The sequence below is a fragment of the Talpa occidentalis genome, unplaced genomic scaffold (assembly GCF_014898055.3).
Source record: "Talpa occidentalis isolate TD23 unplaced genomic scaffold, MPIMG_talOcc4v2.1 talOcc4.9, whole genome shotgun sequence".
NCBI classification, from domain to species: domain Eukaryota; kingdom Metazoa; phylum Chordata; class Mammalia; order Eulipotyphla; family Talpidae; genus Talpa; species Talpa occidentalis.
Genome location: NW_023605305.1, coordinates 36,651,126 through 36,666,805, shown reverse-complemented (window position 1 = coordinate 36,666,805; position 15,680 = coordinate 36,651,126). Strand labels below are relative to the sequence as shown.

The 15,680-nt window shown below is 47.2% G+C and overlaps 1 long non-coding RNA gene across 2 annotated transcripts; it reads left to right on the top strand.

Annotated features, from left to right (window-relative positions):
• The first annotated feature begins 1,795 nt into the window (after positions 1–1,795).
• LOC129145130 (uncharacterized) lies at positions 1,796–14,107 on the top strand. 2 transcript variants are annotated; one of them, XR_008550230.1, is made up of 4 exons: positions 1,796–2,067; positions 3,526–3,728; positions 4,254–4,295; positions 9,685–9,705. It is a non-coding gene; the product is annotated as an uncharacterized LOC129145130 (long non-coding RNA). The 2 variants fall into 2 exon arrangements; XR_008550231.1 differs by lacking the exons at positions 1,796–2,067; positions 3,526–3,728 and adding exons at positions 10,017–10,146; positions 13,885–14,107 and having other exon boundaries at positions 4,272–4,295; positions 9,659–9,805.
• Positions 14,108–15,680: the final 1,573 nt, after the last annotated feature.

Below are 15,680 nucleotides of genomic sequence, written 5' to 3'. Positions count from 1 at the left end.
TACTCTATTTCACCAACCAGGAAGTCGAAGTTCAGAGAGAGAAACCACCTCTCTCAAAGTCACACAGCAGAGACCCAGATCTCCTGATTCCAGGATAATGCCACCCCAAAGCAAAAGCATTGGATGTTAGTATGGAAACAGGACAGGAAATTCAGGTTTTCTAGCTGTATGGAATATTGGAAAGGGGAACAGGCAGAAAAGATTCACCCTACTAGGGGCCAGCACCTCTGAGACCGGCTCTTCTGGACTCGGCTAAGTCCAGATTAAGTTAGGTAGCCTGATTTCTAGTCAGTCACTGTGGCATTAGGGGACCATTTTGGATGTGAGAAGATATTTTGGAGAGAGGAGTCTAGAGCCAAGGTCTGATCCAATGATGGACACAGATCCCCATAAAGATAAGCAGGTTGGTTGTAGAAGAAAGCCCGCAATTGGGGACAAAACCCTACTCTGTCCCTTCTCCCTTCATCTTCTTTTCCATCATTCCCTTATTTATTTATTCCATCACCCAAAAAATATTTATGGAGCACCTGCTGCGTACCAGGCACCAGGCAGGGCTGTGCGAGGTAAATAGATAAGACACGGCCCCTGTCCCTCTGCCCTGGGGATTACAGATGAGAATCAACACATTTTCATCTTCTGGGGAGTGACTGACTTTCTGCCTTAGCTTCCCAAGTCTGGAAGTTTCTGGAAGACAAGGATATTTAAGTGACAAAACCCTGTCTGGCCCTTAGCCCACACTCACACTTCTCCCCAGCACAGTGGGTAATGTGTGGATTCTGGAGGCTCGAGGCCTGGGTTCCAATTTTGACCTAATCACCAGCTATTGTGATCAGTCAGCCTGCGTTCCTTCATTTACGCCGAAGGGTCTGGTACCCACCTTGTGGAACTGTGCTGAGGACTAAGCAATGGTGTGGGTCAAATGGGGCTGGTGGTCAGAGGGAGGAGGTGAAGATTTTTTGTATGGTTTTGGAGTTGTTGTACTTTCTTTGTCCTGATGCTAACTGCATAGGCATGCTCAGTGTGAAGATTCATTGTTTGGAACATGTATCGCTTGCACACTTTTCTGAAAATGTGCTATTGAAGTGTAACACAGTTTCCAAAGATTTAGTTTAATGCCTGGTTTTTGAACGCTCTACCATAAATGGGAAATATCGGGTGTGATGGGCCCACTGCCATGCTCACAGCAGATGCCTCACCTGAACCAAAACCATGTCTATGAGACGAGGACTCCCCGGAGTTCTAGATGGGCAGGTCCAGGGAAATGGAGGCATACGACCCCAAAGGCTCAAGGTCACAGGGTTCTTGAGAAGCTGAGTCAGGCAAGCCCAGCAGCACCCTCCCTCCAACACCCCTCCCCTCTGCCTTCCCTGGATGCCTCCCTGACTCGTGTCTGCACTGAGCAGGGGTGTGGGGGCCCATTAATTCCTAGGCAAATGGGCTCTGGGCACGGGGCAGGCAGCAGGTCCCAGGACAGCTCAAACAGGCCTAGGCCGCCTGGTGCCCCGCGGCAGCCGCCCCCTGGCCTCTAAATGATAGTGTGGAGCATTTGACTGTTTGCAGGGTAAACAGGAGGGCTGGAGTGACTGGGGAGGCAGGTATGTACCTCTGCCAATCCAAAACAGAGAGCCAATACAGGGCTCCCCTGCACCCCTGAACCTTGGGGCTGCCCAGGGCCAGCTGGGGGTCACCCAGGGCCAGAGCTGCTGCCATAGTCAACAATCATTGTGATGGGGGCAGGGATGGGCTCTGCATCATTCACCTCCAGTGAGTCCCACACACTCATCCTTGCCTCTGGCCAGGGATAGACAAGAGACTAGGGTTATCCCTCCCCAAGCCCTGCCCGAGCAAAGGAAGGGTAAACACTAGCCTCTTGTCTCACTCAGCCTCCATATGTCTCTCCAGCATCCAACACAGTGCTTAACTCTCTAGCTGAGAGGCAGCACAACACACCCACAGAACTAGACTACATGGATTCTAGTTCTGACATTTCCACCATGTTTCTATGACCTGGGCCAGTCATCCAATCCCTCTGTGCCTCAGTTTCCTCATCCCTGAAGCACAGCTCTTGTGAGTACTAACACCTAACAACTAAAAGCCTACATGGTGAGCCCTACTTCTGAACACCCCGAAATTATGGCATTGTGCTGCAGATTAAGTGGTCCTGCCCAGCTCCTGGGGATAGTTCCACATGGCCCCAGGGCTGTCTAGAAGTGTCGGTGTCTCAGAACGCAGGCAGCACCTGGATTTCTAAGTGGGATTACCTGGCTTTTAAATATTAGCAGCTGATCCAAAAGCAAGTTGTAGTTTACAAACATCTGTCTGGGCTCTTAACTGGGGAACACAGATCTAGTGAGAGGAACGGGATCCAGGAAGGGATCATGATCTGCCCAAACTTGCACAGCAAATTGGCCACCAAGACCCCAGCCTGGCCTGTGGCACAGGGCACCATGTAGTATGTGGTCAGGCAGGCTTTAAGGTAGTTTGTACCATGAAGGCGGAGGGGTCAAGTACACGCCAAGATCACCCAGGTGGCACATTCTCAGCCCCAAGTTAAAAACCCAGGACAAGCTGTATGGTGTCTCTGGGTCTGGGAGAACAGAAACCCAAGCCAGTTTCCTAACCCCCCAGGCTCAGGCTGCAGTGGAGAGTTGCCCCTGCCTTGCTTAGGGCAGCAGATCCTCTCCCTGCCATGCTGAGGGTTGGCATCCTCTGCTCACTTGAGCTGTCCTCCCCTGGCAGGACACCTTGACTGCTGGCTGGACAGTGTGCTGGGATGCAAAACCATCTCAGAGAATTCTTCATTATTATTATCATTATTATTGTTGTTGTTAAGCAATATGTAAATATTGCCTCTATTAAATAAAAATCAGATAACAGAAAAGGCACAGCATTTGTCTCCCCTAATTCCACTCCCCTTCTCAGCAGCAATATTATAAAGGTAATGTTACCCCCTTTTCCTGAGGAGGCTCTCTGAGCAGACCCCTGAGAAATCTGAGGAACAGGGCATTGGGCTGACGGTCACTGTGCAAGACAGGTCCTCTGGCCGAGCACCTTCCAGGGAGAAGCGGTGAGCACAGCCGTCCTTGAGGTGGTGTGGGAGCTGCATGGTGACACCAGGGCAGGGAGAAAGGGCTTGCCTAGAGGGCGCTTCCCAGAAGCCCCCACTCTGAGTCAGAACCAGCAGCACCCAGGCACGGGGGTGGCGCCTCTTCTCTCCGGCCTTCTCGTGGGGTTCAGGAGCCATCTAGATAGATGTCAAGGGCTGACTGCCTCTCAGACACTCGCTCCCGGTTTAGCAGGCAGGTTTTGAACGCCTGTTTGGGGGCTTCTGTTAGCATGTCTGGCTGTCTTGTCACCTTCCCTTTACAGGAACCTCCTACGGTAAGCCATGCCATTCTCCAGATATGGCAGTAGATTTCCTCTTAGTAAGAAATTTTTTGTTTGTTTGGTTTGTTGTTGCTTTTTTTTCTTCTTCTTAAACAGTAAGCCCACTTAAATTGAAATACTAAATCAATAATGTTTCAGGTCAAGAAGTGGCTGATTCTGCCTCCCGCTGTCTTAGATAAATGACAATGGCCAGGTCCTTGGCAAATCCCTGAACACTGTGGAGCCAGGCCACTGAGGCCTGGGGGGGATGTGGAAGGCAGGAAGTCAGCTCGGCCTGCGTCCAAGAAGACACAGTCCCGGAACCCCAAACAGTGACTTCCACGCTAGCCTTCTGACTTCAGGTAAAGGCAGACTGCAGTCTCATCTTGCTTCCATTCCCTGGTCTGCCTGACAAGCTGGAATGAGACTCAGGGGTAACACTGGCTTCAGGTCATCCCAGACATCTGGATGCTAAGCCTGTGTGCCCCAAGAGTCGAGGGAGGCAGGCTTAGAGTTTAGACTGCCATGATTCACATTTCTCCTCTTCGTTTTCATGTCTGTGTCCTTCTGCAATTCACTGATCCTCCTTGAGCTGAGTTTTCTCATCTATTAAACGGGAGCCATAATGGGGCCTGTGAGCATTAATGGAGATAAGCATCTAAAGACCTTGCAAAGGGTCTGGCAAGGATGAAGCTAAGACTCATTCATTGCTCACACCCTGACTGCTTCCATTATTATCATGGGGGGGGGGGTGGTTTAAAGCAGAAGTTTCCCATTATCTACTTTTGGAATCACCCTACTGTCAGGTTGTCAGCATCAGCATCCAGCTCAGACTTTGGGGCTGTAGCCTTCAATAAGATTTCAGCCTTAGCTTCCTTGTCCATTAGATGCTGCTCATCACGACGCTGAAGGAGTGTGTCTGCGTTCAGGTGTGTATGCACAGACACCTAGCACGTTGCTAGGCACAGAAGGTATCTGACAGGTAGCACTTTCCACTTTCCCCCAAACACACGCAGCACACGCACTCACACGTCAGAGGCCGACAAGTCTCAGATTCCTCATCAGTGTCACTGTTGGCTTTATCAGCCCCTCTAGGAGGTAATTTGCCTTTTGGCAGAGAATCCAGATATGAACACATGTGTCATTTCAAGAGTGGAAAGGTAGAATTATCAGACTTCTTCCACTCACTCATTCCATTCACTAAGAATTTTGCTGTGTGGTGACTTTCTCACAACTTTATATCATTGCACAAAAAAGAGACACATGTTTAGAATAAAACCAAAAGTTCAGAGATGAATAGAAATGAATTTAACAAACTCTTAAATCTCTTTTCTCCCCCTCAAGTCTTCCTTCTGCCCCCCGTTGGCAGTTGAGCAGTGATTCAGCTGGCTGGGTCGTTCCACATCTCTTGATAGGTTCATAGAAACATGGAAAGAAAAAGGAAGGGGGTTCACTTTCTTTTGAAAGTCATGTTACATATATTTTCCTGCATACATTTTCACTGAATGCATCATAGTCATCTCTCCAGGTAAACAGAAGAGAAAAAAGTCATTATTGTTCATAGGTACTTAATCCAAAACAATGGGTATACCATAGTTTCATCAGCCCCCCCAAATGATATAGACCAATTTTAAGGGGAGCACCAGTTCCTTCTCCACAAATGCAACCAATGTAGTCATGATCAGCCATGCATGTGGATCCTTGTGCTTTTCATTTCCACAGGTTCAAGTTCCAGAAGTGCAATTTCTAGTCAAGCTACAAGTTCAATTTACCCTTCTTGAGGAGTCTAGATTTGTTGATCACAGAGCAATCACATTCTAGAAAGCCTGGAGATTTGGTGGGAGGTTGGGGTCGACATCTACTAAGTAGCAAGAACACAGCCTGCCCTGGACTCCCTCATCAATTTTTTCCCTTCTCCCGGAACTGGCCCATTACACAAATGTGGAAATGGAGGCTCAGAGAGGAAGGCACTTGCCCAGACTGGCACACTCTGAGATCTCTTTCTAGTTGCAGGAAGACACAGAACTGCTGTCTCCACTGCTGTGGGCTGAGTCATGAGCAGGGGAATAGGGCAGGCAGACCGGGAAGACTCTGAAAGGGAGCACTGTCTAGAAAGGGGGTAGTAAGACTGCCTGCAAGGCCGCTCTCTGCCAAGAACTCTCCATATTATTATGCCACTGTCTCTTTGTTTCCCTGTTACTAATCTGTCCACATCCTGGACAAATGCCACATTGACCAAAAGACAGTAAAGATTTGCTTAAGGCCATTTGAGTGACCTCTTTCCTTATCTCTGCAGGCTGGAGAGGATGCTGATGCTTTATCCCGTGGGCCCTACCGGGAGAATAGAAATCTTAGGGGGTAGAAAGACTGGGCAGAGCACAGGGGCAGACTTGGCATTTCTCAATCCACTGAAATCCGAAGGAGGAGAATTCTTCAGCCAGTTCTGGACTTGGGAATCTGGGAAGAAATTTCTGGCTTCTAAGCCATTGTAATAACTCATTTGAATAATCAAGAAACCGAGACAGACAAGAATAGAGTTGAAATAGATTGAGGAGACCAAGCAAAGAGAGACACCACTGAGAGAGACCGTGTGATTTACAAGGTCATCCCAGGGATCATTCAAATGGACTATTTGAATCTTATTTGACTAGTGGGAGAGAGAGACAGTGTGGTCAGAGGCTCACTCTGCACCGATCCCAATTTTTGATCCTAAAGCAAGATAGCACGTGGCTGTTGTTCCAAGTAACCACTGACATTTGTGCTGTTCATTCAGGTTTTCATTCTTTCTCCCACAGGATCTTAGGGAATTCTTACAATTTGCCAATGAGGCCAAATGAAGGAGATCCATGTTTCATGTAGGTAAACTGAGGCTGAGCTGGAAGGCCTAGCTTCCAAGTAGTTGAAGGAGTCTGAATGTCAGGGAGTCTAGGACCCAGGCCTGCCTCCTATTCTCAGCCTTTTTGGGTTTGAACCATAGCCACATGGACACTGTTTTTTGTTTTTATTTCTCAAGTTTGTTTTTTTTTTAATATAATATACATCCCATACAATTCACCCACTTAAAGTATACAATCCAATGGCTTTAGTATATTCACAGACTTGTGTCATCCCCACCAAGTCAATTTCAGAATATTTTCATTATCCCAAAATAGATTTTCCTTTGGTGACTGTCTACTGGTGACAAAGTCTCTGATCAGGAGGACTGAGCCACCTCTTGCAGAGGCCAGGGGTGTCCAAGGGTAATGCTAAGACATTCCCGAGGAGGGGGCTGGAGTCCAGCATGATGGTCCCCCCACCCGCTGACCCTAATCCCTGGCCTGGCCACTTGCAGGCTTCACTGGCCTCACATGCTCCCCAGAAGCCTGGGAATGTGTCTCATTGAACCCCCATGGTTCTTACCCCAGTGAAGCCCCTATTTACCAAAGAGAATGGAAAAGGCTGGCTGGAGAGAAGGGAATGTGCAAGTGGATCAGACCTCCTAGTTCAGTGCCCTTCTGCTTCCCCCCTCTTGCAGCCACAGTGCAGGCAGTATGGATGCAGCAGGTCAGCCCCCTTTCCAGGGTCTGGGGATTATTTCTTGGGTTCTCTCCTTTCCCAGCCTTGCAGTCAGCTGGGGTTTCCCAGACTCATGCTGCCCCCTGGAGGCCATATCCTGCTACTTCTGCTTCTGAGTTCTGTCCAGGCTTCGAAGAGGCTGCTTGGAGAGGCCTCATTCTGGAGCAGTTAGCCCAGCACAAGACCTGGGAAGAGGCTGGGAATGACTCTGCTCCTGCATGTGGCAACACTTGCAACCTGGCACCCAGAACCCCCCTCAGACCCCACTGAGTGGCAAGGGATTGCAAGGTACAGGATCTTCAATAGAACTAGATGAACACTTTACTTCTCAGAGATAATTGTAATTGTGATGAATGTGGCTAAGTTTTATTTAGCCACTTCTTTTGAGTCAGGACCTGTGCTTTACGTATATTACCTCGTTCAATCACCTCTAAATACAAACTTCTGAAGGAGGAGCCATTAGTATTCCCATTTTACATGTGAGAAAAGTGAGGCTCAGAGAAAGCTCCTATTTGCCCCAAGTTACAGAGAGAGAAGGACAGAGCCAGTGTGACACAAGTCCCTATGTCCTTCACCCACTACATGTCCTGCCTGCCAGCAAGGTCACCATCCACAGGTCTCCCTCATCTCTTTCATTTTTTCTCAGTTACTGTGGCCTTGAATTGCTTGTCATCTTCACATCAACTGTAGAGCACAGCACCATTGTCCTGCAAGGGGAGGGGTGCCCCAAGTCCTTGACAGATGGAGGAAGCACAGGTATTCCCTGATTGTGAATGGGGGGCAGTGACCCACAGAGGGCTACTCTGGACCTGGAAGCTTGTACATGAGATGACAAGGGCCATAGCCAAAGCCTGATCATATTTGTCCTCCAGGCTCTTGGTAGGTGAGGCAGAAATAGACTATTTCAGGTTTATGGCCAAGGAGGTAATCTTGGCACATCACCCACTAAGTAACAAGGATGGTAGCTCTTAGTTATTAAGCACCAATTGTTTTCAGGCAATAGACTCCATCTTCTCTCCATGAATCCTCTGAAGTAACACTGAGGTTGGCTGTATTGGCCTCATTTTACAGGTAAAAAACAAGGCTTCAGAGATGAAACTCTTGGTCAAGTTCATACAGCATTTATATGGCAGAATCTGGGTCTGACCCCATGTCAGCCTGGCTCACAAACCCCTGGGCTGACAGATCCACTGTCTTCCTCATGGGTCATCTGGCCCAGCCTCCCTTCATGGGAAACATGTCCTTGCACAATGCTGGGGGCCTTGGGTCCCAGAAGGGTTGGGGGTCTCCTGGATCTCATCTTCACTCTATATAGCTCCTCAGCTCCCTCAAACCTAGAAAAGAACCCTTAGGTGGAAGATTCGCTCTCTGTCAAGACCTCAGAGGCAGTCAAGAGCTCTATGTTTAAGACACTTGAGTGGTTATTCTTCTAACTTCAGTGAGAAGTTGCACAGATTAATGGAGGGGTCCTCTCCTCACAGCTCAGGGGCTCATGTTTCCCAGTTCCATTGCTTCTTAGCACAAAGATCCCTAAGCATTGCTCCCTGCACTTGTGAAATGGGGGTGATTATAGAGAAGCCCTCCAAGCATTGGTGGGGGGATTCAATGAGCTGCTATGTCACGCGTTATCGAGCATAACCCCTGCAGGGTGGCAGGCACTTGACGTTGGTACCATCAATTCTCTTATTATCCCACATGCATCTGCATGTTTTGTCTTTGACAAAGATAAAATGGGAAAATAATTTGTGATGGATGACTAAAGGTAACAAAGGTAACTTACTAATTTAGCTGAACTCTCCATAAATGACTCTGTCTGTGGGCCATCAGTAACAGGGCTGAAAACTACTTGACTGAAAACTACTGTCTGGAGTATTTGGGTCTTATTGTAGAATGAGGGTCTTTAATAGTCAGAGGGAGGTACTCTGTTTCACAGAAAGACTACTCTGAAATTTGTCCTTGAGGCTGCCCAAGGTCACAGGAAAGGGACCCAGCTTGTGCCAGTTTAAGGTCGGTTGTGAAACAGTTGCCAATCACCAGTTCCCAGAACTGTCTTTTACTCTGAATTCCAGATACTGGAGCCAGTGGTTTGAAATAGCTTTGTTTTCAATTCTCTGTTTCCTTGTCTCTGCTGCAGTCCCCATTCTGCCCTGGGCATGTGTGGCACCAGGAAATCTCTAACCTGGGAGTCAGGAGACCAGGGTAACAGACTCTGCTGTCCACCAGCCTGCTGTGTCCCTCTGGGCAAGTCAAATCATCTCACTGGACCTCCCTCTGCTCATCAGTTAAGCAAGGGAGTTGAAGTAGATGATGAGAATAATTATACATACACACACACACACACACAAACACATACCATAATATATAGTAGGCCCTCAGGAATTTCCTCCATCTATAATGGGGCACATGGTTTGAAGAGGTGGCTTGAACTAAACTACTGGCTTACCAAGGGGAATGCTGTTCCTACTCTACTAGCACTTTGGGCATACCTTTCCCCCATCAGAGATTGGGGTGCCAGCAAAAAAACATGTCTTGTGGCACAGCCAGTACCCTGAATTAAGGAGCCCTACTATTGCCCGCCATGAGCTCAAGAATAGCTATAGATGTTAGCTTAGTAATGCAAAAACATGGGTTTGTTTTGGAAACTAGAGTTGATTCCTTTACCCAGGAAGAGAATTTTCAGAAAAGTCAATTGTTTTCTAAATGCATCACACAGTTTTTCCCAATATTGGATGTTCAGATAGGCATCTATCCCTGGTATTCCAGTGCCTTAAACCAAGAAGTTTCAAGATAGAGAGCACCATAGGGAATTCTAGTGCAAGCCCACATCTGACAGATAAAGAAAGCAAAAGAACCAAAGAAAGAAGTGGAGCCCCGGGTACCCAAGGTGAGTATAACAGTGTGGGGTGAAGTTAGATGATTGAATTAACAGTCCCCATACTGTATCTTATTTCTCTATCACACATCATTTTCAAACACATGTGCCCACTTATAAAGCCCATAACACATAGTAGGCCCTCAGGAACCCTCATGAATCCTCAGTCACCTTTCCACACAGCTCAAGGTGTTGAAATGATCTGCCCATGATTGCCCCACAGCATCATGGCTGACCCAGAAGATCTCTCCATGGCTGTGGGAAACAGCAGAGTGATACTGCAGGGATGCAGCTGTGCTGGGCTCCCCAAACCAGAAGGTCAGCCTACAGGGGAGAAGAGGAAGGCTGTCAGGGTGAGTGATGGGATGACCATCAAGTGTGGGAGCAGAGCTGACCCTCATGCGCCCTCAGTCAGGGAAAACAGACTGTGTCCCACCAAGGTTCCCCATGTGCCAGGGCCCAATCAAGTGTGAGCAACCTCAGAAGATGGGACCCCACCCTCCAGAACCTGGACAGACAGGTAACACCACAAATGAATCAGAGAGTAGTATCAGTCAGCAATAAAGAGGACAAAACTACTGGTATACACCACAATGTGTCTAAAAAAAAATATCACATTGAGTGGAAGAAGCCAGATGAAAAGAATACCTACTATATGATTCCTCTTATATGAATCTCTAGAAAAGGCAATGAATCTCTAGATAATTTTAGAACAGTTGCTTGGGGCTAGAGGCAGAAACTTTTCAGTTGAAAAAATGTTCATCCAAATGATGGAAATGTTCTGTATTTTGATCGTGGTGATATTTGCACAGGTGTGTAAATTTTTGTGCCCATTTTCTCTCTTTTTTTTTTAAAGATTTATTTATTTATACAAGCACTGAGGTACAGGCCAGAGGCGCGGGCTGGGTGAGAGGATTCACCAGAGACAGAGCAGGGAGCAGAATGGGCAGACAGACCAAAGTACACTGCTAAGGGGAGCAGCAGATGAGACAGGAGAGGTCTGCTGCACCATGTGGGTATCTCCCTGGCAGGCCAGAATTGAACCGGCGCTGCAGAGGCTGCAGACAGCTACACAGTGCTGTGCTCAACCCACTGCGCCACCAGGAAGGCCCACATTTTCAACACTCATCAACATCGAAGTGTAAAATGGGTACATCTGTTGTACATAAATTGGACCTGAAAAAAAGTGGATTTTTTAAAAAAGATACATTCCTTGCTTTACAAAGCATATAGTTCAGTGAATAATACAGATATTTTTAAAAGTTACCATGTAAATAAATGCAAGCTCTTTGTAACTGGGGTAAGAGCTATGAAGGACAGTCTCTATATGCGTGTGTACAATAGGACAGAGTCAATTCAAGTAGACCAGGAAGCCTTGCCTAAGGTGGCAACATTGACCTGAGCTGAGCACAGAAGGATAAGTGGACATGAAACAGGGTAGATGACTTTGGCAGAGGCAATAGCATGTGTTAAGGACCTGTGGTTGAAGGGAAGCCAGTGAGTATTCTGGAAAAGGGGGAATGAGGTACACATGAAATAAACACTTTCATGCCCTCCTCTACTGACAGGCTCTCTGGGCACTGAATCAAGGCAGCCATATGGGCTCTCGGATGTTAAAGGCTGAGTGTCACCCACCTTCCAGTTGCGCATTTCAGTATAAGCTCGAGCTGCATGTGAATCTGAGAACCCATGGGTTTGTTTCACCTGGAGGAGGCTGTTCTTGAAGAGGAGAGGGCAGTGGGTTCTCCCTAGGAAACTTCTGCAATTTTACTAGAGTGCCAGCTTCTGCTCTTCCCTGAATAGACACACAGGGAGAGAGAGGCAAAGAAGTAGAAAAGGAGAATTTTTTTTTTTTTTGAGAGTGAGCCTTGGCAGCTTTATTCTTTTTTTTTTAATATTTTATTTTACATAATTCTTACATCATTTTTCATTTTTGCACAATGTATGCATTTTCATTTTGGTTGTATTCCCCATACAATTGCACCCCCCCGCCTTATTTTAACACTTATCCTTCCTCTCCCAGCCGCCACCCCCTTCCCCCCCGCCGCCCTAGTGTGTATCTGGTTTATAGTTGCTGGTTGATTTGATTTTTACTTTGTATTAATTAGTCTTTTTCCTGGTCCAAAAGGAGAATTTTATTTATTTATTTATTTATTTATTTTTTAAATCTTTTTTTTTTTAAAGATTTATTTATTTATTTTTACAAGCACTGGGTACAGTCAGAAGCATGGGAGGGTGAGAGAATTCACCAGAGCCAGAGCGGGGAGCAGAACAGGCAGAAGGACCGAAGTACACTGCTGAGGGGAGCAGCGGGCACTGCAGGAGAGGTCTGTGCGCCATGTGGGACCCTCACCCGGTGGCCGGGGATCGAACCTGCACTGCAGAGGCTGCAGGCAGCTTCGCAGCCCAGCGCTCAACAGCTGCGCCACCAGGGGAGGCCCCAAAAGGAGAATTTTAAAAACTAAAATGTGCACAAAAAGAACATTCCACCAGGTCAGAAAAAGTAAAGTAAATAAAAAGTCATCTCTCACTCAGATTCCCCATTCCTTTCCAGAGGCAATTATTGTCCATCATTTCTCATGTATCCTTCAAGAACTGTCCATACTTATACAGTTATCTGTCTATCCACCTGTGTATTCACTTGTCTAGCTATCTTTTCTCCATCTATCTATAAATCTAGCTATTTACTCATCCACCCGTGCATGAATCCATCCATCCATCCATCCATCCATCCATCCATCCATCCCTCCCTCCCTCCCTCCACCATGCATTCATCTATTCATATTAAAACTCAGGAGTCTTTCTTAATGAATGGTTATCACAAATAAAGCAGTTCAGGGCCTCTCTTAACCCCCTAGGTGTTAAGTCTCAGAACTATCATGCTATCACAGCTGTGGCCTGAGTTCAACCCCTGGCCAGGGAGCTGATCCACATGGCACAGCAGACCTCTCCTGTCTTGCCCACTGCTCCCCTCAGCAGTGTATTTCATCAGTCTGCCTGTTCTGTTCCCCGCTCTGTCTCTGGTGAATCCTCTCACCTCTGTACCTCTGGGGTATACCCCAGTTCTTGAATGCATAAATAAATAACAATTAAAAAATTAAAAAACAAATAAGGCAATTCAGAAGGAACTTTAAGAGGTAGGACCCTGAGCCCCCAAGCCCAGACACCAACATACTTCACAACTTTAGCTAAGATGCCTTACTTCTCTCTACTTCAGTTGCCTCATATATGAAGTAAGCCCCATAACACCTCCCAAAGAAACTGTGAAGATGTCTTGAAAGTTGGAGACATGAAAGCCAAGGGGAAGGCCACTGGAGAGTCTTGTTCTCCCCTCACCACCAAAGAAGGGACACCAGTGTGGTTTTCCCCCAAAGAGGGGAGCAGCAGAAGAGGACAGGAAACAAGAGGAGAGGAATCTCCTCTCAGGCACGGGCTGATCACATGGGCACCCCAGCATCTGTGGAAGGGATAGAATGATCTTTTGTAAACATTGCCTCACATGTTTGTGGGAGATAAGCTGTTTGCTAAACTTTGTTGGAAGGACAGGGCCTTGTGTGTGACCACCACCGGGACAGCTACCTGCTCAGACTGGCTATGAGGGCCTCCAGCTCGGTTTGCCCAAAATACAGGAACCAGCAAATGGTGCTGGGTCTATTTAGTGTAAATAGAGGCAAAGGCTATCAGGCTGAAGGACAAAGAGGTCACGTTGAGAGAGGGACACATATCGTGAGCTGTTGTCTGTGAATTCCCTGTAACCCAACCTTTAGCGATCTGGGGTTCAGCCCCTTGCTGTGGCATTAGCTCATGATGGGATGCTCTCTGGGGTGGGGCTTTGCATCAGCGCCCCCATATAGCATAACCCCACAGGGGGGCATTTACATGAAAGGCCATGGAAGATGCTCCCTGGGCTTGTGTAGTGGGGCAGACTGCTGTGTGCAGTCTGTGCAGGGAAGTTTCCACCATTTCTCGTGGAGCAGGGCTTTCTAGATGCCAAGACACCTGGGTTGGGCACCACACCCCCTACCCTCCTCTCCCAAACTGCAGGGCTCTGGCGGTTGGCACTAGGCAGTAACCTTGAGTCTCCTTTTCAGAGAAAGCCCTCCGGTCCTGGCTTCACCATGTGAAGAACAGCAGGGCACAGCCGAGCCAGTGCTCTCTGGAGCCTCCACAGGGAACAGAAACACTATAAATGCACAGATGAGAGGCCAGAAAGGAAAGTCCTGATCACTGTCAGACCCTCTGGGACAGGGATTGTGGACCCAGCCGCATCCTGTTTTCTCTTTCAGTTCAGCTGCCCAGTGTATTAAAAAATGAGAAAATACTAACAGATTTACAAAATAGAGTGGTATGATTCAAAATTTGCAGGTAACAAATGAACACCTATTTTTTAACATACCAAGTGTATAAGTCATTTGGAAATCATCAAAAGTTCAAATTGAAAGGCTTCTGTGGCTATCAGGTGCTGGCTGAATTTCCCTCCTGCTTTACACTGCTTCCAAAGTGAAGGATTTAACACGGTGAGCAGTGACGCCCCATCACTCGAGGCACATGAGCAGAGTGAATGCCATGGAGGGGAATCACTGTGTGGGCCCGAGGTTGATTGGGGAACAAAACTGCAGCACCCTTCTAGAGCCAAAGGTCTATCTGGTTCTCTACGTGCAAAGAAGTCTGTCCTGTCAGCTGTGAGCAGGGCCAAGTCCGGGAGGCACCCAGCCTGGAAGCATCTCTGGGACAGCCTGGGGTTTATGGAGTGAATTGAAAACCCAATCTGTGTGTCAAAGAATGCACAGCACATGCTCAAGTAATGTCATTTTTACTCTGTGTCGCTTCATTATAATGTTGATGACAAGAAGAACTCCCTAGCTGACAATGAATGAAATGATGCTACCCCTTTGCTGTATGTCCTTTGACTTAAAGTCACAGTTTCTGAGAACCCACCAACCACATTAAGTGAGAACTTAGTGTCATTCACATGAGCCAACCACCCAAAAGCTTTGCTTTCTGGGTTTTAGTTTCCCCATTTACAAAACAGAAGTGATAATTCCTGACTTGGAGGGCTAAAAGAACTGTGTGTGTGTGTGTGTGTGTGTGTGTGTGTGTGTGTGTGTGTGTGTGACCTGACTCAATGCCAGGCACACAATTGATGCTGGTACATGTGGCATAAGAGCAAGAGGCATCCCCTGAACAACTGGGGACCCGGGAAGGAAGTGACTGTTTTTCAGTGTAGGGGTCTGGACCCGCTCACCACTCCTGAGACCCAGATCTCCTGATCAAGGAAAACTGAAATGCTAAATCAAAAGCAGAGATGAGACAGAGCTTTTTTGCTTTCTCTTCCCTCTCATGCCCATGGCTCTGGAAGTGGCATCCAGAAGCTCCTCCCTCTCTGAACCCAAATTCTGGTCTCTGGCAGTGCTAGAGGCAGAGGCTTAGGGCCTAGGGAATAAGCAGGAGTGACCCTGACCAAATAGATTATTTATAATAACTATCATTTGTGCAGCTCTTGCTCTTTGTTACTTAACTTACTTTGTGGCCTGGGGTAAATTGCCCAATCTCTCTGACTCTCAGACTCAGCTGTAAGTGGAGAAAATAATATTACCTATGCAAAGGGTAAGTGTGAAAATAAATTAGTTTATAAGCAAAAAACGAACAGAACAGTGCTTGATACAGAGTAAGTTTCAATATAAACTTAGTCCTAATTTGCCAGGCACTATGCTAGAGGTGTTTTGCTTATTGTCAGACTATATCTTCAGATTATAGAGGAAAAAATGGAAAAGTGACCCGTAGCAGGCCATACCCAGATCAGAGTGTGGTCATTCCCACTCTCAGTTCTGATCCCAAACCTACAATCCCAAACCTTACATGCTGATGAGTATAGAAGCACAAATCA